We start from the raw sequence: 23,564 nt of genomic DNA, 5'->3' as shown, positions 1-23,564 counted from the left end.
TTGAGGAACAAAGGTTTTTGGAGTGTCTCTGCTCCAAGGCGATTTCTCCTCTTTGACACCAGCTCTCCAGCCTCAGAAAATACTCTTTCACATGGTTCAGATGACGATAGTGAGCAGAGAGTTTTAAATGAAAGTTGATGCAGATGTGGATATGTTTTCTGGTTCCATTTCTAATATTGTAAAGGGTCTTGGTTTCTGGGTGTGTTTGCTTCTGACAGGCAGCATTGAACTTCAACTATGGAGGATCTCGCAATTATAAGATAAAATGAATAAAGCAACTGTAAGGCTCTTTAACTGACTATTATATGTATAACAGGTCATTCACTTAGTAAGTAAAAAATATAGTATATAACAGTAAACAATGCTCAAAGGAGAAAAAGATTTACCAAGATCAAAATTATTCCACACTGGGGAAAACTTCTTAGAACGATACATAATTTCTCAAAACTCCAGCCAACAAACTCACGACATGTTGATACAGTTTGTGTCCTTATAAACACACTTTGGCGCAGCACATTAAAACGATTCAGTTCCTGGATTGGTCACGTCATTCTTTTTTAAAGCAATACACGCACCGATACGGGGTTTCACTCTTGAGCTTTCGGCACTGTGATAACGTACCAGTGTCGCTCGTCCCATCACAAGCGTGATGGATGGGGACCTAAACGTGCACGAAAACTTTGCACACTCATCGAAAAACGCTGTGCAGCGCTACCTAGAGTGGAAAAACAAAAAATCCCTGAACATTTCACCGAATTGGGAGGCATATGTCCCACCCCGAGACAAACAAAAAAGGCCAACAAAATCTAACAGGAAGTCTAACATTTAAAATCTTATTTTTAATTTGGACCCATATTTGGCCAATTATCGGGTCAAATTTTAAAGTATTCCTCCTAGATATTTTATCCATTTGTATTTAAACTGTGGGTGTTTTATCTAAACATGTTCAAGATGAAAAGCAAAGCTTTATTTTTCGTTCGTTATGGCAATGTGATGGTTGCCATGAAAAATTTTGCTAATTTCGACTCTCTAGGTATGCACGAAAACACGACATTCTGAACACATCAGGCCTGGCAATGAAGTATTTTACATGATTATTGTGCGATTGGGGGGGGGGGGAGTAGCATATGGAAGGCCAGCCATAACACGAACATAACAGGATGTCCACAATTTCATTTCAAAATTTGTTTCATTTTTTTACCCTTAAAAGGAGCCATATTTTATTGAACTCCTTCAGGAGATTTAATCTGATGTGCTTCACAAGTTGTCTGGTTCATCTAAAGATGTGGAAAGGGAATTTGCCGAAAGCCTTTACATTTTTCAATCGCTGCTATCATTGTGACAAAGCTGGTTTTGACGCCTAAAAATAGACAAAAAGTCATGAAAAGATGTTTTCTCTTTCAAACATTTTTTGGGAGGAAACACATAACGTCGGGTTTCTTCGCTAGCAGTGAATGGAGGACAAGCCATTTTGTTTTCAAGAGATATCCATGCACAGATAATACATGTGTAGCGGCAGATATTGTGCGTGAGGAATTAGTCTGCATTGATTTGCATCTGAGTCCAGCCAAAACAGGTAGGAACTAAAACCTACAGGAAATGCAAGAGGAACAATAAGTTGTTTTATTTGTATAGCCCTTACTCAAAAAAAAGAGTCTTAAGGGCCCCATTCGACAATGATTGATCACATCCCATGATTCAAACACCCAACTTGGGCATGGAAGAATTCAAAATCCCATTAGGCGAAACAGAAGAAACCTTTAGAGACCACCACAAATGAGGGTACAAACATTTGTGAAAACTCTTTAAACTTTATAAAACATCAGACCTAGCAAAAAAAGATCCACATGTAAGAGGTTTATAGTTCCATTTTCAAAAAAATTCAAATTCCAATTTGCCAGTTGTCCAACGTGATAGTACTCCAAAGTAAAGCTGTGAAGGCCCTTCATAGTTGCTCTTAGCTCTAGTTTCTATTGTTATTTTATGGTTTCATAACATCCCTTTTGCTCGATTTACACCATAGGACATTACTATCAAGGCTTTATTTTCAATTTTATTCACTCTATGTGTGCAGTTGTTTTTGTGCTCTAAAAACAAAGTTGAGATGACCCTCTCAAAAGAAGCCATGTAAGGCTTTGTACACACGGACATGCGCGGATTGTGAAACAGCGTATGTCTCATTCCATCAGATCGGGATGCTGTGATCGCTTCACCGACACTTGGATAACTGCAGCAGCTAGAAAGGTAATACTGTACTGTATATCATCTTATTTGAAGTTTTGATCATGTCATTGTTATAAGTATCCATCTTTTTTTGTGTAAAATCTCATTTATGCATTATGTTGTTATTATGTTATATGGACCGTTCATGTTGAATTCCTGTCCGGCTTCATATGAGACCTCTTATTTCTGTTTCATCCCACCCGCCACCTCGTCATTCCTCTCACTTCACTCTGCCTCGTCTGTTTGTCCCATACTTTACTTCTCCAACATCCTGCCCAACCGACAGGAATAAGGCTCCCTAACAGCAGCACCTGAATCAACCCTTTGTTTCATCACTTTCTGTGTCGAACAGAAAACTCCCTCATGTCAATGTGGCTGAACGTCCGCTTCACTCATGTTTACACACATCCTGTCTTGGCTCACATTTCCACAGAGCACATTTGTAACTGTTTGTAAAATCTGCTTCAGTCGGAATCATAGCTTTTTTTTTTCTTGAAAACCACTGGGGTACGGCCCCACAAATTAAAACCTAAACCTGCTGATTTTAATGCTATTTAAAAAAATGACAAAGCAAATTAAAACAACGTAGTTAAATTTCATAAAATAATTGAATTTATTTGCATCTGATTGCAACAAAAATGTGAAATAATGTTTTAAATAGTATCGTGGACTATTGTACTGTCAGCAATAAATCCTGGCTCAGATATCATTTTCCCCTATGCTACCTGTGATCTAGGGCCCTCTTCCTCAACTGGCGGACCGCGATCCACGACCGGACTGCCGACCTCCTCTGTCCGGACCGCCGACCTCCTCGGTCCGGACCTCCTCTGTCCGGACACTCGGCAAATTGTATAAAATAATTTATAAATTGATTTTTACGTTATACATTTTATATTTGTGGACTATAATCTGCGCATTACCACGATCGCTTGTTAAAATTATCTGTTGTATTCTTTACGTGCACTAACAGATGTAATGCAGAGGACCGCGGCAGCACGACTTTGTGTGTATAATATTTGACTCACTCGAGACCCTGCCTGAGCAGGGCATGTCGGCGATAACGATGCGCTGATTGGCTCCTCTGAACTTAAGGTGTGTCCATACATAAGCGTAAGCATATACAATGCGCTGATTGGCTCCTCTGAACTTAAGGTGTGTCCATGCATAAGCGTCAGCACGCATTCAAAATGGATGATTGTCAGGAAACAGTAGGGATGTGAATCTCAGCACTGAGGACGATTCGATACACATCTCGATCCACTGCCAGCGATGCGATACTTAAACGATACATGGAATTTTCTGGCGATACGATGCGATACGTTTCACCGTCGACACGATGTGATACGATTCGATACACATTACGTTCAAATCAATGCGATCCGATACGATACAATGCAATTTGTTGCGATATTGTGCAATTAAACATGATGCAAATAAGCAAAGAAAAAAAGCTTTTAAAAAGATGGAATTCAGTATGATATTACAAAAAGGATACCACTTTATTCCTTATAAAAAGTAAAACTTGTAAAACAACTTATTTAAGCCCTTTCACAATTGGGTTTTGTGCAAAGAAAATGTAAACAATTTGGCACCTGAGACTCACAGCTGTTGCTATAGTGTAAACACAAACAGACTATTCTCACTGAGTGTCTTATATGAAATATATATATATATATATATGAATCTATAGCGCACGATGTCCACCCATCCACTGTAAGTGCAACTCTTTGCGCACTGTTTAGCGACACAGTAATCTCACTTCTCACTTTGTTGTACACATCGGGAATATGTTTGTAAGTGAACACAGACCTGTCTGGTATTTTATACCTGGTTCCAAAACGTCCACGAGCTGTCTGAAACCCTCGTTGTCCACCACGCTAAGGCTGGAGGTCTTTGCATATGAAATAAGCAGTGGCCTTAGTTATAGCCATTGGGCGGTCACAGTGAGTTGCAAGGGGACTCCCAAAATAAGAGGCAATTTTTTTCTGATCCTGACCTGGTTTACCAAGAGTTTCTCCGGTGCCCGACGAGGAACTGGGCGGGGCAGCGGGAGGGAAACTTGTCGGTGATCTGGTGGCATCGTTTTAAGTGGGTCTGCATATTTGTGGTGCTGCCGTTGTATGGCTTCTTAGTGCGACATTCCTTGCAAATTACGGAGGTTTTATCAAGCTTTCCGTCTTTCTTTTCGAAGCCGTAGTATTTCCAAAGATTTGAATGTTGCGGCTGCATTAAATATATTAGTTTCCTTGCTGCTGCTTGCGCTAACTTCCATAATGTTTCGCGAGTTGTGTACTGGACTGTATGTGACGCACGGCTACCGTCCGTATTCAACACAAAACGCAAAGCAATGATGGTGCATTCATTGCGCCTAGGAAAGGGCAGATATGTGAAGTTTAACATGAATAAAACGGCGCTTGAATCGGATTTTACCGATACCCATCAATGCATCGTGATGAATCGCGATTTCACCCGTCAATGGCGTCGTACCCAGTGAATGAGCCGATGCACTCGGATCGTGCACGTGCGCATCGATGTATCGATTAATATCGATTATTTTCCACACCCTTAGGAAACAGACGCGTGCGCGACGCCACATTGTGCTCACAGCTTCAGCCCAGGAGAGCCGCACACAGACAGTTAGACAAAACGAATCGCGGGAGGTTTCGATTGTGTGCAGTTCTGCTGCCGTCTACTTTGCAGCTGTTTAATAGCAGAACACCGCAACATGGTAAATGAACATCTCAATGGCGTCCTCAAATAATATTTGCATGCCTCAGACATTGCATTCACCTATAGTGGAAGAAAAGCACTGCACATTCCTGTGCTCCCTCGTGTCAGTATTTAAAATGGTTCTTAACTCCTCTTCTGATATATTTTTTTAAGTGATTTCAGAAGGGATGTGAAAAGGGGAATTGTACAAATGAAAATGATATTTTTGTTTTTATGTTTAGTATTTATTTTGGTAAAATTAGTATTTTGTTTTGTTTTTGTTAAATTAATGGGGAAATTACAACTACTGTTTAACAAAGTTAAAATAGAAATAGCCCTTTTAGGGAAATAAGACATTTTTATTATTAAGCAGGCACAACTTAACAAAATAAAAGAGTAACTGTCACGTTGCGCCCGAGGCGATGAAAAATCGCCTCGTGCACAACAAAAATAACGAGGTGGATCCCAGGGAAAAGCAGACACGAAAAGATTTTGTATGAAACACAAAAGGTTTTAATAACGAACAGAAAGAGCCCGACAGGGAAAACGGTAACAAAAAACGCTGGTCAAATAAGGACCAGGAAATAAGGGAAACAACCGAAAACGCTCGCGGAAAAACAAAGAGCGAGGAAGTACAGAGATCAGTAAACTTAGAGCAATAACAATTTGGATGCAACGCGAATAACAATAGTAGTGGCCGTAAGGCAAAAAGGCAGCGAGTAATATCGAACGATGAAATAGCGCGAGAGAACAATGGCACGGTAAGGAATTCTCCGGCAGTGAGTAAACTGCCGGAGTCTCCTAATAAAGGAAGCATAATCATCCCGAATGAACAACAGGTGTGCAGTCGGCGGGGAGAAAGCCCGCCGCCTGCAGGCAGGCACGGAACGTGACATCAACACAATACCCCTCATTATTTGGTGGGTACTGGCAAAGTGAATAATTGTTATTTTCATGCACCCCATTATTGGTTTGTGAGGAGTGTTGATTTGTACAAGCTTAGCTTGACCATACTAAATGGGCATATTGCCCTGCTCCCCATGACCACCGTGCATGGGACCGGACCTTGGTCTTTAAACAAAAAAAGTGGACCGACAGCATTTCTAGTTGAGGACCACTGATCTAGGGCACTCTTTACTTTAGTCATTTTGCAATATGCAGCAGTAAAAAGTGAATATTTTGTCTTGAATGAATTTGGTAACATTATTAACATTATTTTTTTAATGTTCAATCAACACTATCAAGACTCATTTTGTCACTTGCGCAACCTATCTGGCGCTTATGAAGTCCACAAGCTAAGCTGTGATTGGTCGTTACCTGAGCCCTGAGCACTTGTGATGTCATTTTCAGTGCACGGCAAGTGAAAAAATGTGTTTTTAAAGGTGATAATTGTGTGTGTGTGTGTGTGTGTATATATATTTATTTATATATGTATATATTTTTTTTAATTAAGTTTTAAAATTCTTCATTGACATTTTTATTTTTTTTAACTGCTGAAAATTGTAAAACGACTAAAGTATCCTTTACAGCATATTCCTTTGTTGGTCTCAAACATTATTTTTGATTTTTGCATACAGCATCCCTTTCAATATAGTGCTGTTATCTCACCACCACCCTCTCTCTTTTTCTACTTGGAACTTCACTCTTAATAATGTTACTGCATACATTATGTCTTCAGATTTTTTATTCTCCTTCACAAAAAAAATGGGACAACGGTGCATAGATCGTCTCCAGATGGGCGCAATACACATGACCACATGCATGTGCATACACACACACACACAAACACACTCTCTTACTCTTTTTTTGCATGTAACATGCCCACACTTGGTCCTTGAACTGGCCTTGTCTATTCCCTTACGACACCCTCAGATTTTCCATGACAGAGTCACTTTAAATGGGAGCTTTTTATGGTCAGGAAACACAGTATAATGTTGACATTTGGTCTCTCTATGGCTTCTCGGGAAATAATCATCATTTGGTGCAAAATAATAGTAACTTTCACTTCATCCAACCACAAAAATCCAATTGCTTTATTCCAGATGAGAATAGTAACATACAGTCATTAATGGAGCCCGCTTTGCATTTTGTGGTCCACAGGTTTGGGCGGTAATGAAAACATGTACCATGTATCCACAATACAAAAAAAAATGTAACTGTATTCTGTTACCGTTATAAAAAATAAAAACCACAATCACAATAGAGGTACATTTATCATACATGGGGATTATTCTGCAGGATGACAATTTCCATTTGGACGAGAGACGCCACAAGCCTGGTTGTTTAGTTGCGCCCACATTGCTAAAAATGGATAAATTGTCATAATATGTCAAGCTCAACGCGCTGCCAGACTCCATTTGCATGGTCGTTGTGAGCAAACGGCAGACGTGGGCATTGTCAGTCCAGTGAATCCGTCTATGACCTACCGTCAGTATTTCAGGCCGGCTCAGTCTGTCCGAGCCGTTGGCGGAAGCTAAATGGCGACAAGAATGGACTTACTGGTACAATGACACATGCATGTGCTGCCCACCTGACACCCACAAACATCAATGATGTGTCCCATATTCTTTTTATTTCGCCAATCACCACATTGGGCGTGTATATATGTGCGTGCGTGTGTATGTTGTTTTTATTGGTTTTTCTTCATTTATTTTTCTTTTTTCTGCATTTCGGCTTGTGTGGCGCCTGTGTGTGACATGGAAAAGACATCCTCAATGCCAATTGGCTGTCGCCAATGAGGGATGGACTGGGCCCATGTGGGTCAGCATAAAATACTGATGGAAACAGTGAAGGTCTGTCAGTCTGACGAGATGCCCACCTCTGGCAAACAGGTCTATGGGGGAGGTGGACAAACTGGCTGTGGAATGTACTCACTGATTAATCTCAAATAAAATGTACAAAGAAAAGTGTGAGCTCTCGTTCGGACTGCTACGTATGGCGATGCTCGCTGGTAGTCTGCTGCCCGAATGACTTAAGTCAAGTTACCCTCCCATCACAGATTTGCAATTTAAACACGACATGAGTCATGAAAATGGCTAAACTTCTCACTTGGACAAAAGTATGTTTCTCAGTGTGACGTCATGTGTCATTGTCACATCATAATGTGAGTGTGTGTGTGTGTGGGTTGGGGTTGCATTAGAGGGTTGCATTAGCGTCGCAAATGTTGCCTTTATAAACTTCATTTGTCATCTATCTTTCAGTTTCTCATAACAAAAACTCTACTTTATGAAGTAAGGAAATCTACTTTCTCTCGCTGGATGAATTGAAGTGTTTGCTTGTCTTAGCTTAGCTTGTAGCAGACGTGTGCACATTTTCAGCATGACGTCTCTGATCCACTGGAGAAAGGACACTTTGATCCTCTCCTCTTTCATCTAGAACTGCTTCAGACAACAAAGTGTATGCAGAAAATTGGTGAAGATTGAACGACTGTCTGTGTCCTATGTGTTGTCTTGTGTTATTTTTGTTATTTTGACTTCAAAATGGCGCCGCGAGAGTGGCTGCCTTTCCAGCAGCTCCTATATTTTGTTGTTCTACTTCTTACTTTCATAACTTTGCTGCTGTGAATTGGGAATTTCTCCATTGTGAGACTAATAAAGGATTTTCTTATCTTATCTGTCTCTCTATTATTCTACCAATGTGAGGGGTGAGCAATTGGTGGCCTGCCCACCCTGTCATAGAAACACTCTCAATTCAGTCCCCCCCAAATTGTTAAATTTACTTACTTACTTACTTATCCATCCATTCATCCATCCATTTTCTGATCCGCTTTATCTTCACAAGGGCCGCAGGGCGTGCCTGAGCCTATCCCAGCTGTCTTTGGGCAGCAGGCAGGGGACACCCTGAACCGGTGGCCAGCCAATCGCAGGGCACACCGAGACGAACAACCATCCGCGCTCACATTCACAGCTCGGGACAATTTTGAGTGTCCAATCAGTTTTTGGAATGTGGGAGGAAACCAGAGTACCCGGAGAAAACCCACACAGGCACAGGGAGAACATGCAAACACCACACAGGAAGGCTGGAGTTGGAATCGAATTCGGTACCTATGCAGTGTGAGGTCGACACTCTAACCACTGGACCACCGGGCCCTTATTTATTTGTTTATTTATCTATCTATCCATCTGTTAATCTAATTCTTTATTTTTTGGGGGGAAATTCTCTGCACGTTCCCTCGACTACAGTGCACCCCCCCCCACCCCCACACTCATTTTTTGGGGTTTACAAATCCCACCACCAAATTTTCCCGATGCATTTCAATGGCAATCCAATTACATGTGGATTTCTGCTATTCGTGCGATGGGATGCATGTCCTCCATATTTAAAATGGCATTTTTCTCATATCTGGTTCGGCGGTGCCTGGCTCCCCCAGTGGCACTGATGAAATAGGATGGGCCGCTCCATCATTTAGGTTGCACATCCTTAATCTATGTGATGTGATGACTTCAGGTACAGCTCAAAAACATCTTACCTCTCGCGACTAAGCAGTTGTTTCAGAGGCCAAACAGTTAAATTAATCTGTCTGTTTGACAATCTCATCTGCAGACCACTGAACAAGTGGTTAGCATATCTGCCTCACAGTTCGTATGCTTTGGAGTTGAAGTTCGATGCTCTGGGTTCTTTCGAGAAACCATTCATATCAAATCGTATATAGAAATATAAATCATTGTGATATGTATTTATTCGTAGCCTTTTTTGGAATTTTGGTATTGGTGTTGATACTTGGATTCCGTTCCTAACTATATCCCTTTTTGAGTTTGGAACAGGTAACAGGTAACTGCATACATTTTTAAAGTAAGCCTCCCAACCCTGGTGGCAGAGTACAAAAAGCCTGATCTGTTTGCAACATACCTCAAGTCATCAGCTTGATTCACATCCAATAAGCATGATAAAACATCAGCGGCCACCAAAGCTTAACAAGCATCTTTTCATTTACCATTCCACTGAGTGGATTTGTCTGGTAGGTGTGGGGGTTATATGCTAACACGCAAACCTACACACTGACTGACTGTTTGCCATGAACAAACTTTCCACTTCTTGGCACACACAGGCTCTTTTCCAGCATGTGTGTTAGCGTGTGCGTGTGTGTGTGTGTGTGTCTGTGTGATTGCAGGCTAAGTAAACCCCGTAGTGGTCCAGGAGCAAAATGAATAAAAGTGCCTTTTGTCAGACATCAGGCTAGGTCTAGGAAGCAGAGTGGGTGGGGCAGGGGTTAGCCAGCCTGGAACAAACATGAATGTACCCTCAGTTCCCTCAGACATCGCGAGTCCCTGACTACTTTCACAGCGGCACTAGAAGAGAGGAGGTGGACCTCAATGTGGAGTCAGGAGGGGTGGAGGGAGTATGAAGTGTATCAGTGAGTGAGCGGGAAGTGAGGGGGTGGGTTTAGCCAAACAGGCACTGAGCTCATTGGAACAGCACTGTTATTTTATCCTCCTACCAAGCATGTAGATTTTGGAAGGCATACAAGCCACTAGTACACCAGCTCCCTCAGTTGCCCCAGACTACAGGAGCAGAGAAGAGACTGTCGGAATCCTAAGCATCCTCACAAACCTCAGCCCGCCCGACATACCAGAGGGCATCTCTCGGTTGGCACTCAAATCTCAATCTTCAGACTCTGAGACTTGGATGGCTTCTTGAGTGAGTTTTGACTGTCCTTGATTTTTGGATCGTTTGATTTTTCTTCAACTACATCCTCATTATTTTCTCATCGCGCTTATAGATCTGAGAAGACAGAAATATTACACTGTGCTATGAATATTTGTAATTGTGGATAATCCCCCTCAGAAAAGTGAAAGGGTAGGATTCAGAAAGGTGCCCTAATTGGATGTTTTTTGTCTTATTCTGTTTCTCCCTCAGGTGTCCATTGCTCCTGCGGAAAATGAGGCGAATGGCTCATTGCCCCCTGGATGAGGTATGTTTATCCTTTATTTTGCTCTCAGGCCAAATTTCTATTTATGTATTTAGCATGTTGTGAGTACATTAAACCTCCACTACATTACGGTGGACTTTACCCGGAACCAGCATTTCACACGTTTTATTTATTTAACCAGCTCAGGCAATCGCTAACAGTTTCTCATTCAGAGTGCTGACCTGACTTCAGACAGCAGGGCAAAAAGCATAAAGACAGACAGCAATTTTTATTTCCCAACTGTAAAATATTTGTGTTATCCGTTGCTCTTACAGTATTTTTATCTCTAGAAATGTGTTTGTATGGTTTTTAAGGTGTGTTGCAAGACCTGCAAAATAACAAAGTCCTGAAAAACACTCCTGGGTGTATTTAAACAGGGTATTTCTATTTTGAAAAATTTCACTTCGCAGTGTGTGTGTGTGTGTGTGTGTGTGTCTGTGTGTGTGTGTGCGTGTGTGTGTTAGTTCTGGAAGGCAACACTCGCAATGGACGGTGGGTCACTGTATCGCTGACGATGCGGCTGTGTTTTAGACATAAAGGTAAACAATCTGGAAACTTAAAACTGAACAGTATTTCATCAGTTACCCGGAAAACCAAGCAGTCTGGATAGATGTCCGGATACAGTAGATGGACAGATGAACTGATGGTTAAAATGCATTGATAGATGATTACCTGTAGCCAGAGAGCCATCCAATATAAACGAGCACCACCAAAACTTTGAGCACTTCCTTTACTCAAAGATCCAAACATGAAAGGGACGTATGATTGTGGGGATTTTTGCATCTTCCGGCATTTTCCCAAATGTAGAACAGTCAATGTGATTTTGTCACATGTTCATGCATCAATGTTTCTGGCAGATTTCAGCTCATTCATGTTTCTGTGACCTCATCAGTTAGTTATGTCCTATCCAAAAACCCTGCTCATGACGGCTTTTCATCATGTTGCGGTAGTTCAGAAGAAAACCTCATGGCAGTAGCACTGTCCCAGTTTTACTTCTCTTGCACATATCTTCTCAACAGCGGTTACTTCACTTTCTCATTTGTAGCTCGTTTCATTTTTAAAACGACAGTTTAACGGGGGGAATATTTTCGACAGTATGAAAGCAGTGAAAAAAATGAACTGGGACTAGAGTGAGGAAGCAGTTGGGGAGGAACAAGTAAGGTTTTGCACAGTGAGCGCTACTGTTTCTGAATGCTCCACACACTGCTGTTAATGAGAAAAAGATGTCAGCATGACGGAGGGAGGAGAATGGTTCCATGAGCAGCTCTCTTTTTAGACACGCACTCTCTAATGCCTATACATTCACAACTGGACTCGTTGTTCTCCAGGGTATTCTTTTTTTAATACCTACATAAATGTCCTAAATACACTCATGTCCTATCCTGGCCAATATTTGTGACACACAAACACTGCCGTTAAACATCCAGTTCACATACGAAGTCACAAACTTCGGTTATTTGACCCAAGCCATGTGAAATACCACACTAACTTGCTGGTTGTCGAGCATTGGAGTGATCCCCCCCCTCCCCAATCCCCCGCACCACCCCAACACCCCCGGGGAGGCTATTTCAAAAGAGAAAGTCAGCCGTATCACTCTGTCGACTTTTATGTCTCCCACTGAAACCTTCCACAAAATTTCTAAATGATAAATCCTTGCAACTTTAATTGATTTTGATTCTGGTGCTTGTGTTCAGGGAGAAGCACCGGGACAATGGCAGAAGGTACTTTGTCAATCACAACACACAAATCGCTCAGTGGGATGACGCATGAACCCAAGGGCATTTGCTGGTGCTTTTAGAAATGAATGTTTAACTTTTTCAATGTCAGCTATTTGCATTGATCACAACCCTGGAGTTCCAATGATTTTTGACTGAAATTTTCAGACCTGCAGAATATAGTGATCTGATTTTTTATGCATCAAATCTACCAAATGAGAGAAATGAGACTTTTTTTCACCAGAAAACAAGTTTGATTCTATCTTATTCTGTTCTCAAGTAATTACACGATGACCTTGTCGTCCTCATCATATTTCCAAGATCACTGTTGTACTTTTCCATTGAAGATACATACATACTTCTGCTAACTCTCATCTCAACTCAGCTCACCTCAACTTTAAAACAACCACCGCTGAATACAAAGTGCTGTACATGGAGCAAATAGAATCCAGACATCAACAATAAAACAATAAATTAATCACAAAGACAGTAGAAAGCACAAAAACAGTAAAACTAAGACCAAGTCCAAGTCATGCTCAGTCAAAAGCCAAAGTATACAAATGAGTTTCAAGACGAGTATCAAAGATGGGCAGCGACGGGGGTTGCCTAATTTTCAGTGGGAGGTCATTTCAAAGAGAGGGACCAGCAATGGAAGAGGCTCGATTCCCTCCGCGCGTCTGCTTATTTCTGCGGTAGCGTCTGGTCCGCAGACCTGAGAGACTGGGCAGGTGCGTAGGGGTGGAGGAGCTAAGAGCGGTAAGGTGGAGAGAGAGGCCATTTAAATATTTGAAAACAAAGAATAGGATCTTGAAAAGGAACTCTAAAATGTCTCTGCGATATAGACATCGATTTGGGATCCTTGTTTGAATGTATACTTTAGATTGCCCAACTAAAAGTATGTTGGCTCTCACCGCAGCCGCGATAACAGTCACTGAAAGCAGTTGGGATACAGAGTGGATTTAAAATCTAAAATAAGGCACCATTTTTTCCTCTGCTGGCGGTTGTGCTCATTGCCACCTCTCAAGCAGCTACAATTGAAAAGCAAACAGCATCAGAACCATCGCAACCCCTACCAATGAAAAAAAAAAAGTAGGAAACGACATAACTAGTCCATGGCCATTAATATTTTGATTCTAATGGACAACTTAAGCCATTTTTGGCATGTAAAAAGTTCAACATTTGCTCTTCATACGTTTCTGACTCAGAGGCCTGTGCACCTTTTTTTGTTTTGGACATGTCTTGAATATTCCATAATCAAAGTAGCGAGCTACCAGTGATGCACAGAAAATATGCAAATGAACAACTGGCTCATATAATTCCACACATTTTTGTGATTGACAAGAGATATGAAGGATAATTTGAATGACCCCAGCCCAGACTTGAACAAAGTACGGTCCTGGGGTAACATGCGGCCTGCCGGGAGTGTCTGACTGGCCCTCACATTGACCATTAGTATTGGGCATCGTTTGAATATGGACAGTTCTGGTTCCGATTGCAGTTCCTCGATTTGATTCCGGTTCCTAACGAGCCTCAATTTCGATTCTTAACAAAAGGAAAAAAAAGTTTGCACGGTTTAAATGACAGAGCTAACCAGTTATTTTGGGGAGGATGAAATTATTTGAAGTTCTCTTTGCTGTTTATGAACTTAACTATGAATTTCTCGAAGGGCATTTTTTTAATTCAGCATATTAGTATCAAAGAAGAGGAGCACTTAATTTTTTTGAGACCCTCAAGAAAATAAAACAAAAAGGCACTTGAAGTGTCAATGAACACCCACCCTTGTGTGTGTTTGTTTTAAATATAGGGGGGAAAAAACACGACAAACACAAAAGTTGTATTTGAGGGGGATGCAAAGAGAAACAGTCTACGAAAACATGTCGTATGTCAGGGGTGCCCGTTACGTCGATCCTGATCGAAGATCTAGGACAGGTCCCTAGTGTATCCGTGGGATGTAGAGAAGAAAAAAAAAAAACAAAAAAGAAAAAACATTTATGTGTCTTTGTACATGTTAGTAAAATATTTTTTGTGTTAATGTACGCTGCACCCTAATCATCCTATCAGTCTCATTTTCATGAAAAAATATTTTAAAAATAAAATAAAATAAAGCAGGTAAATCATTAACCTACGGTGGCGCGTGATCTACGTCACTGGAAGTTGTTAGCGCTTTAGCAGTCTGCAATTGCAGCTTGTGATAAGAGCTGTTGCGCTACATCTTTTATCGTCATTATTTTCATTCAGAGTTTGCTTCGTGTACAATTCACCAAGGGCATCGGCAAAGAATAGGAATCTAGAGGGCCCAGGGAAGCACTTTAAAACGGTACGTTGTAGCTAGCTAGATAGTTAACAGGCTGCAAAGGTGCATCGCATGCCTCCATGTCAGGCTGTTTGTCATCTTGGCGTGCATGCGTGCGCGTGTGCGCGATAGGGGGCGATCCCGGTAAGTTGGTTGATCGAAAAGTCGATCTGAGGTCCAAAACGTTTGGGCAACCCTGGTATATGACCATTTAAGGCCTAATTTGACATCTTTTTTTCTGTATGTAAGCATGAGTGAAATGTTTAAATGTCTCCATCAGATTTTATGAAGTACAATAGTATCTTCTGTCTTGCTTCCTAAATCATCCACCATCCAGTGCAACGTCTTCCTTGTTCTGTTTTTTTTTAAACACCGGTGCTGTGTTGCTTCTTCATCTGTTTTTCCATTGTGTCTCTGTCTCCGGTGTCACGTCAGTGGTTTTACCCTATGGTAGGTGACATTATGCTGTTCTACCACAGGGTAGAACCACGGACGGGTTGCTGAGAGTGTCTCCGTCTGCCCGTCAACCCATATCCTCTCTACGTCTTCTCATACGTCTCAAAGAAGCAGAGATGTTTTTGGTGTTGGTTCTGGTGCTGCAGCTGGTGGCGGTACTTCTGGTGTGCCATTGCACTCTCTAACAAGCATCTTTATACTGTTTCACTGCTTGTCTTTTTAAAGTCTGTTATATTCTTAAATGTAAGGCCCAAGTATCGTATCTATCATCGTGCTCGACTGTGTGTCCACAGTCGAGCGCGATCCGAGCTGATCGACACAACTTTCATAATAGTTGAAAATGTGAATATAATGCTAGAATCTATGAAACTTCCATTTTCCAGGTTGCGATGGGGCTTTTGGGGGGGTGGGGGGCTAAAACAACTTTTTTGCGGAGTTTGGGTGTCTGAATTAGATTTGTCGCTTGTCTGAAAAGGTTTTAAATCGTTATTTCAACCAAACAAGGAATATCACTTCCCATCCTCATAGATTTTTGTTTTTAAGATGCTCCACAAGTTCTAAAGGGCTAATGCCAGGGGATGATGGTGGCCACACCATGAGTTTTAATCCCTTCGTATTCATAGCAGCTCCATCAGGAACAGCCAACCAGTCGATCGTGGACTACCGGTAGTACGTCCCAGTGGATTGCGATGGGTGAAGGGGGAATTAAAAAAAAAAAAAGAAATTGTGTGTCTGTGTGCATGTTATTAATATTAGATATTTTATGTTCGTGTATCCTGCAACCTCAGCACCCTATCGGTTTCACGTTCACAAAAAAAGCATTACAAAAAAACAACAAAATAAAAAAGTAGTTTTCCTTTAACCTACTGTGTCACATGACCTGCATCACAGAATGTTTTTCACAATTGCAGCGAGGAATAAGAGCTCTTTTAAATATATTTATATATATTTTTCTTTTTTGCTTTATTCTCATTCAACATTAGCTTGATCTAAAATGCACCGATGTCAATGACAAAGAAAGTGAATCTGGAGCGTCACGAGCAGCATTTTATAATGGTACATGCTAGCTACCATGGTGTAGTTTCTGGACTTAACACATGACAAAAGTGTGTGCCTACCTACCCGTGTCTACTAAGGCAGTTATTTCCTTTTTCCACACCCAGTCTTGTCTTCCATTTAGTTTATTATTCAGTTTCGTTCATATTGCGGTCCATTATGGCTGGAGCTAATCGCGGCATGTGTGTGAGTGTGTGTTTGCGCGCATGGACGCGTGGGTCCGTGCGCATGCGTGCATGTGTCTTAACGGGTCAATTGTGGGAGGTTGGCTGCTTGAAAAATAGATCTTCGGTTAAAAAAAAAAAGGTGGGCCCCCTGAGCTTCATCTTTAATGTTTTTTTTCTGCAGAGTGGGAATGTGCGTCGTGTTTCATGAAAATATTTTCATGTGGAAAGAACAGTTCTTATCTGTTGGAAACTCAGCAGACTTTGCAAAGGTCATTTTGACAACTTCATGTGTAGTATAGAATTCATTAGTTACAAAACATGTTTGATAATTCGTCTTTTTCTCTGAAATAGCATAAATACAGCTTTATGCATGACTGCAAGCCTTTGAGGGTTAGGGTGAGGGTTGCATTGAGTGGTTCACCAGCTTGATGCGCATCAGTGGTCTTTGTCAAAATGAATAGGTTTGCTCTCTTGGGGTTGGTACCGCATGCTCCCGAAGTACCCCCCCCCCCCCCCACCCATAGAAGTCCCTGAGGAACATGGTCAAACGCCTTCTCCAAGTCCACGAAGCATTCCCATTTCAATACCCTGCCAAGGGTGTAGAGTTGATCCACTGTTCCACGGCCAGGACGAAAACCACAATGCTCTTACTGAATCTGAGACTTAACTTCCCAACAGAACTTCCTTTCCAACCTACCAGACTAGACCTTACCAGGGACGCTAAGGAGTGTGATCCCGCTGTCGTTGGAACACACCCTCCGGTCCCCCTTCTTAAAAAGAGGGACCACCACCCCAGTCTGCCAGTCTGCCAATCCAGAGGCACTCTCCCCAATAACCACGCAATGTTGCAGAGGCGTGTCAACTAGGACAGACCCACAACATCCAGAGCCTTGAGGAACTTCAGGCAGATCTGCCACTGAGGAGCTTTTTCACCACCTCTTTGACTTCAACACCAGAGATACAATACAATACAATACATGCTGATTTATATAGCGCTTTCACAACAGCAGCAGCTGTAACAAAGCGCTTTACAAAACAGTTAACATAAAGTAAAATAATAAACACAACACATAACATAAAACACGGACAGTCGTGCAGTCCTAACCACTTTTCCGTCACACGCTTTGTTGTTTGAAGCAGTTTGAGATGAAAGGGGAGAGAATCAAAGTGTCCTTTAACCAGTGGATCAGAGACGTCATGCTCAAAATGTGCACACGTCGGCTACAAGCTAAGTTTCAAAGTCAACAAGAAGCTGTAGCATCCATTGACGAAAAAAGAGATTGGTTCGCTTCTCCTGTCCCATGGAAATCCATTTCAATTCCAAGCGGCGACTCACGGTTACAAATACGCATCGGCGCTCTTCGCCAACGCTCCTCTCTCCTCATCCTCAACTTCAGCGACCATCCATCCAGCCGCTCCAACGCCAACTGTCCAACAGCGCTGACATAGCCACTGAACAAATCGGGGTTGTGAAAAATGCTGCCCATTATAGGAGAACACATCTCAGAGTTCTCAGACTCTGCTTCCTCTCAGGAAGGCATGTTGGCGGAATTGAGGAGGTCCTCTTCGAAGTATTCTGAGCACTGACCTACAACTTCCCGAGTTGAGGTCAGCAGCGCCCCATCCCTACGATGCACAATGTTCATGGTGCACTGCTTCCCACTCCAGAGACATCAGATGGTGGTCCAGAATTTCCTCTAAGCCCTCCGGAAGTCGGTTTGCATGGCCTCGCCAAAACCCCTTCCATGACGGAGTTTTTGCTTTGGCAAACCCAAAGCTACATTCTGCTTGATCAGCCGGTACCTGTCAGCTTCCCCTGGGGTCCCGCAGCCCAAAAAGGCCTGATGGAACTCCTTCTTCAGCCTGACAGCATCCCTTACCACTAATGTCCACCAGCAAATTCAGGAGTTGCTAATAGAGATATGGCCACAAATCCAATCAGCCGCCTCAACAATAGAGGCGCGGAATATGGACCACTTGGACTAAATCTCCCACTCGTCCTATCGGACGTGGGTGAAACACTGCCAGAGGTGGGAGTCTCTTTTGTAACAGGGGATTCTGGTAGGTGCTCCCAGAAAATCCTCATAATAAATTTGGGTCCGCCAGGTCGATCTTTCCCCACTGTCGGAGCCAACTCACCACCAGGTGGTGATCAGTTACGTTTGTCCAGGCAGCTGGAACATGCATTTGTCCTGGTGTCAAGTCAACATATGGACTTCCAGGTATGCTCTTCCAGGTATGACTGTCATTGCCCACTTGAACATTGACGTACCCTACCAGAACGAGGGATTCCCCAGATGGAGCGGTCTCAGCACACCCTCCAAGGACTTCAGAAAGGGTGGGTACTTTTAGCTGCTGCTAGGTGAATAGGCACAAACAACAGTCTGGACCAATCCCGCCCCCCCCCCCCCCCCCCCCACACACACACAAAGGTGTTGGGAGGCGACTCTCTTGTCCACCGGTGTGAACCTCAATGTACAGGCAATAAGCTGGAGGGGGTGGCAACCAGTTTGGGGTATACCCCACCAACTGCATGATATCAGCTGGGATAGATTTTATGCCCCCTTTACCCTCATGCGGTTCAGATGATGGATGAATGGATGCGTGTTTTTCCCAATTATATATCACCTTTTAAATCAAATGCATTTGTGCTGTTGTTCTTCAGGGAGTGGTTCTTCCTGTTGTCCCATGAGGTTTTGAACTCTGTCTTTTTGAGTATGCTGGCAAGAACAATTACTGCCTGAAGATGGACCGTTCATCGTTCTGGTGAGTTAAAGAGTCAGAATTGGGAATTGATACACATTAAAAAACTTAAACAAGTTACAATAATGTAGAATGTTTTCAAGAATTATTTATTTCATTGTCTAGTATGTAAGAAAAAAAAAAAAAATTATATACTCATCTCGTTAAAATATCTCGCTTTCTGTCTTTGTACCTGAAGTGCCATTAACACCTTGGTCTCTATTTTCGCATGTGCACTAGGGCGTAAAAACTGATTCATCTTAATTTTCGTGCAGTTTCGTGGCGAATTCCTAAACATACTTAAGGCGGTTAGCCTTAAGTATGTTTAGGAATTTGGCAGACCACACAGGTGACGTAACACAATTTTGATGGATTTGATCAGTCAGATCGATTCTCAGGTCTGTGGACATATATGGTGGATGTCATTGTGTTTCATTCATACATATGACATATGACTATATGCATCAAACCCTCTGAATCATTGGAGGAATTAATTTGTTGAACACATTATTATTAGTTATTTTTATTATTGTTATTATTAGTATACTATTTTCCTTATCATCTGTGGTGTGTGTGTGTGTGTGTGTGTGTGTGTGTGTGTGTGTGTGTGCGTGTGTGTGTGTGTGCGTATGCTTGCGAGTGCATGTGTGCGTATTTGTTACGCAAAAATTAAGAGGACTTGTTGGTGGCTTTTTGGCTGTGAGTTGCAAGTCCTCACACGGTTTCAGCACTTCCATAGGCCAGAGACCATTATCGCATGGTACGCCCATGCCCACTGCAGCTACACCCATGCCCTAATTGCAGTTAATTGTTTCCACCTGGTTGTGAGTCATAGCAGCATAAAAGCAGGGCAAAAAAGCCAGAGGTCATTTTTAAAAATTGAGCAGAGCAGAGGTAAGATGAATTGCTAGGTGTTTCTAACGAACTGTATTTCCTCACCTAGGGAGCAAGCATGGAGCTTTTTCCTAAACATCATCATATTTGGAGCCCTGCTGAAGCCATCCATGAGGGGAGCAACGGCTTTGTGTAATCTTTAACTTCATACATTGCTGGGTGTTTTTAAACAGCTTGCGGGATGCGTCCTTTATGTCACAGGATGCCCACTTGATCCCACTGTGTGGATGGACCCCACGATGTGGACGCAACAGGCATGTCAGTAGCACGTGGACCTCCAAGGATTCATCGATTCCCATTCTGTCAAACGGTCTATGATAAAATCGCGAGGCAACTCGAATCTGTACACCCGGATTGCATTGAAGTGCTTCATTTAAAGCGTTTCTCCAAAGGGTCACGCAGTAAGAGGGGGGCGAGTAAGAGAAGCTTTGTGAAACGGGGGCACTTACCAACACCGTTTAGGACAGGGGTGCTCATTAGGTAGATCCTGATCTACCGGTGGATCTAAGACAGGTCCCAAGTAGATCTGAGGAGTGTCGAGGAGAAAAAAAACAAACAAACAACCATTTGTGTGTCTTTGTACATGTTAATAATATATTTTTTGTGTTAATGTACACTGCACCCTAATCATCTCATCAGTGTCATTTTCACAAAAAATACCGTATTTTCACGACTATTCGACGCATCGTACTAATGGCCGCAGTCTCATTAATGGGTGACATTTCTGTATTTTACACATACACAGGACGCACCGTACGAATGGCCGCAGTTTTACAGTGGTAAAACATACGCCAGCTTAAACATACGGCATGCATGCGCGCACTCTAACACGTTAGCTTGAAGCATACGGTAGCATGCCAAGACATACAGATAAGATAAAAACACGTTTTTAAAAAGGCAACGAAAGCAGAACTGAGTTCGGGTGTATTTTATTTAGCCATCGTACAATGTTCTCACGTTTTTCGATAAATCATCACCCAGAAATCCATCAAAGTCCTCATCCTCTGTATCAGAAGCAGAGGACTGCACATCTCAGTTGTCATTGAATGCATCACATGCTAGTGTGAGTTGCTACGCATTGCCGAGCGGAAAGAAGGAGTAGCAACAGCAAAGTCAACATTTCTCTCGTGTGAAGCTTTCCCACATTTGAAAGTAAAGAACAGAGCGAAACATGGTGGCAGCGCGTGTGTGTGTGTAGAAAGAATTGAACAATTGTGCAAGTACCGTAATCCATCAAAAACGCCGCGTTCCCTCTCGTTGTTGCGTATTGTGGCGTAACTCGCCAAGCGCTGCCTCTCACTCTTTGTAAAGTTGTGTTTGCCACCGATCATCCATTGTTCCCATGCCGTTTGCAACTTTACTTTGAACGCCCGGTTGATGCCAATGTCCAGCGGTTGGAGTTCTTTAGTCAAGCCTCCGGGAATAACGGCAAGCTCAGAGTTCATTTGCTTGACTTGTTTTTTCACCGCTGCTGTGAGATGGGCACGCATGCCAAAAGCATAACCGGTGGCTTTAAGTTTGAACTGAGCTTCGTAGGCGTGTCTTTTTGTCGAATTTATTTTCAGGGGTTCTTAGAAACCAAAACCGGAGTTGTTTTGCAACAATGCACATTGCCACACTCTATACAAGTGTTGGTACTGGCTTGAGGCGTCCACTTACACGCCCACCCTTCACCATTGGCGGACTAGCTTGCCTGTCCTCTCTCTCCCGCTCTCTCCCTCTCCATATATGTATATATACACGCCCACCCTTCCCTGATTGGCCGACTTCTTTCCCGCATGCATGGCCAGTCACTTCCGCCTTTTCTCTATATAAACAGCGTGTCGGCTGTCAGTCAGATTTTGGAACTCAGCGCATATAAAGGACGCTCCGCACCATAAAGCGTCCTGTCCATTTTGGAGAAAATTTAAGACTTTTAATGGCGCCTTATAGTCGTGAAAATACGGTATTTAAAAATAAAATAAAGCAGGTAAATCTTGAATTTACGGTGGCGCATGATTACGTCACTGGAAGTTGTTAGCTCTCAGCAGTCTGCAATTGCAGCTTGTCAGAACTGTTGCGCTCTATCTTTTATCGTCATTATTCTCATTCAGAGTTTGCTTCGTTTGTTTCTCTTCCTCGGCTGCGATATATAGCGGCAGATAATGAAATGCCATCTTAACCCCGAGAGCCCTCCATCTACAACGGGTAAAAATCATGTCAATGCCTCTCAAAGGCAGCCACCAGATGGGTCGAATGCAGTAGCTCTCAATTATTTTCTGTCATGTCCCCCCTAGGAAGAGTCAAGTCAAGTCAAGTCAACAGTATTTATAGAGCACTTTCAAACAGCTGTAAGTAACAAGTGCTGTACATGGAGCAATTTAACATGCACAATAAACAGTCAGACAAATCGGTAATAAAGGCGGTAGAAGAACAGCACCAAACAGTAAAACCAAGAACAAATCTCATGCTGAGTCGAATGCCAAAGAATACAAGTGAGTTTTGAGGAGGGCTTTGAAGATGGGCAGCGAGGAGGCTTGCCGAATATTCAGTGGGAGGTCATTCCAGAGAGAGGGACCAGCAACAGAAAAGGCTCGATCCCCTTTGAGCCTCAGTTTAGTTCTTGGTACTTCTAATAATGTCTGGTCCACAGACCTGAGGCGCCGTGTGTAGGGGCGGATGAGCTCAGAGAGGTAAGGTGGTGTGAGATTATTCAGAGACTTGAAAACAAAGAGGAGGATCTGGAAAATAACTCTAAAATGAATGGGGAGCCAGTGAAGGGATGCCAGAGTAGGAGTTATGTGCTCCCTCTTACGAGTACCTGTCCAGAGGCGAGCAGCGGCATTCTGGACCAGCTGAAGGAGCTTCATGGAGGACTGTCTGACTCCAAAGTAAAGGGCATTGCAGTAATCGAGCCAGGATGTGACAAAGGCATGAATTACTGCCTCAAAGTGTTCATGTGAGAGTAGAGGTTTTATTTTGGCCAGCTGTTTAAGGTGAAACAAGCTGGATTTAACAACGGCACCAATTTGCCGATCGAGTTTGAAATCACTGTCCAGTTTAAGGCCCAAGTTTGAGACTGTTGACTTAAGATAAGGAGACAGGGGGCCCAAGTCTACAGGATGGAATGTACAAGGGCCACTGGGACCAAACAATATCACCTCTGTCTTCTTTTCGTTGAATTTCAAGAAATTGTGTGCCATCCAGATTTTGATTTCTTCCAGACAGGATAGGAGTGGCCTTAATGAGAAGGCGTCTTTTTTGCTCAGTGGACTGCTCATAGATCTGGCAGTCCTCTGCATAGCAGTGGAAGGGAATACCATGTTTCCTTAAGATGGAACCCAATGGGAGCAGATACAGCAAGAACAGCAGAGGCCCCAGAATTGAGCCCTGTGGAACACCACATGACAGGGGAGCAGTGC

General features: G+C 42.6%; 1 long non-coding RNA gene across 1 annotated transcript; it reads left to right on the top strand.

Annotated features, from left to right (window-relative positions):
• Positions 1-10,288: 10,288 nt before the first annotated feature.
• Positions 10,289-21,160, top strand: LOC127597760 (uncharacterized). Its single transcript, XR_007961721.1, has 4 exons — positions 10,289-10,569; positions 10,789-10,843; positions 19,193-19,293; positions 20,213-21,160. It is a non-coding gene; the product is annotated as an uncharacterized LOC127597760 (long non-coding RNA).
• The last annotated feature ends 2,404 nt before the right edge of the window (positions 21,161-23,564 follow it).

The sequence above is a fragment of the Hippocampus zosterae genome, chromosome 3, assembly GCF_025434085.1.
Source record: "Hippocampus zosterae strain Florida chromosome 3, ASM2543408v3, whole genome shotgun sequence".
Taxonomy (NCBI): Eukaryota; Metazoa; Chordata; class Actinopteri; order Syngnathiformes; family Syngnathidae; genus Hippocampus; species Hippocampus zosterae.
Note: the sequence above shows the minus strand (reverse complement) of the source record. Positions and strands in the feature narration are given on the sequence as shown.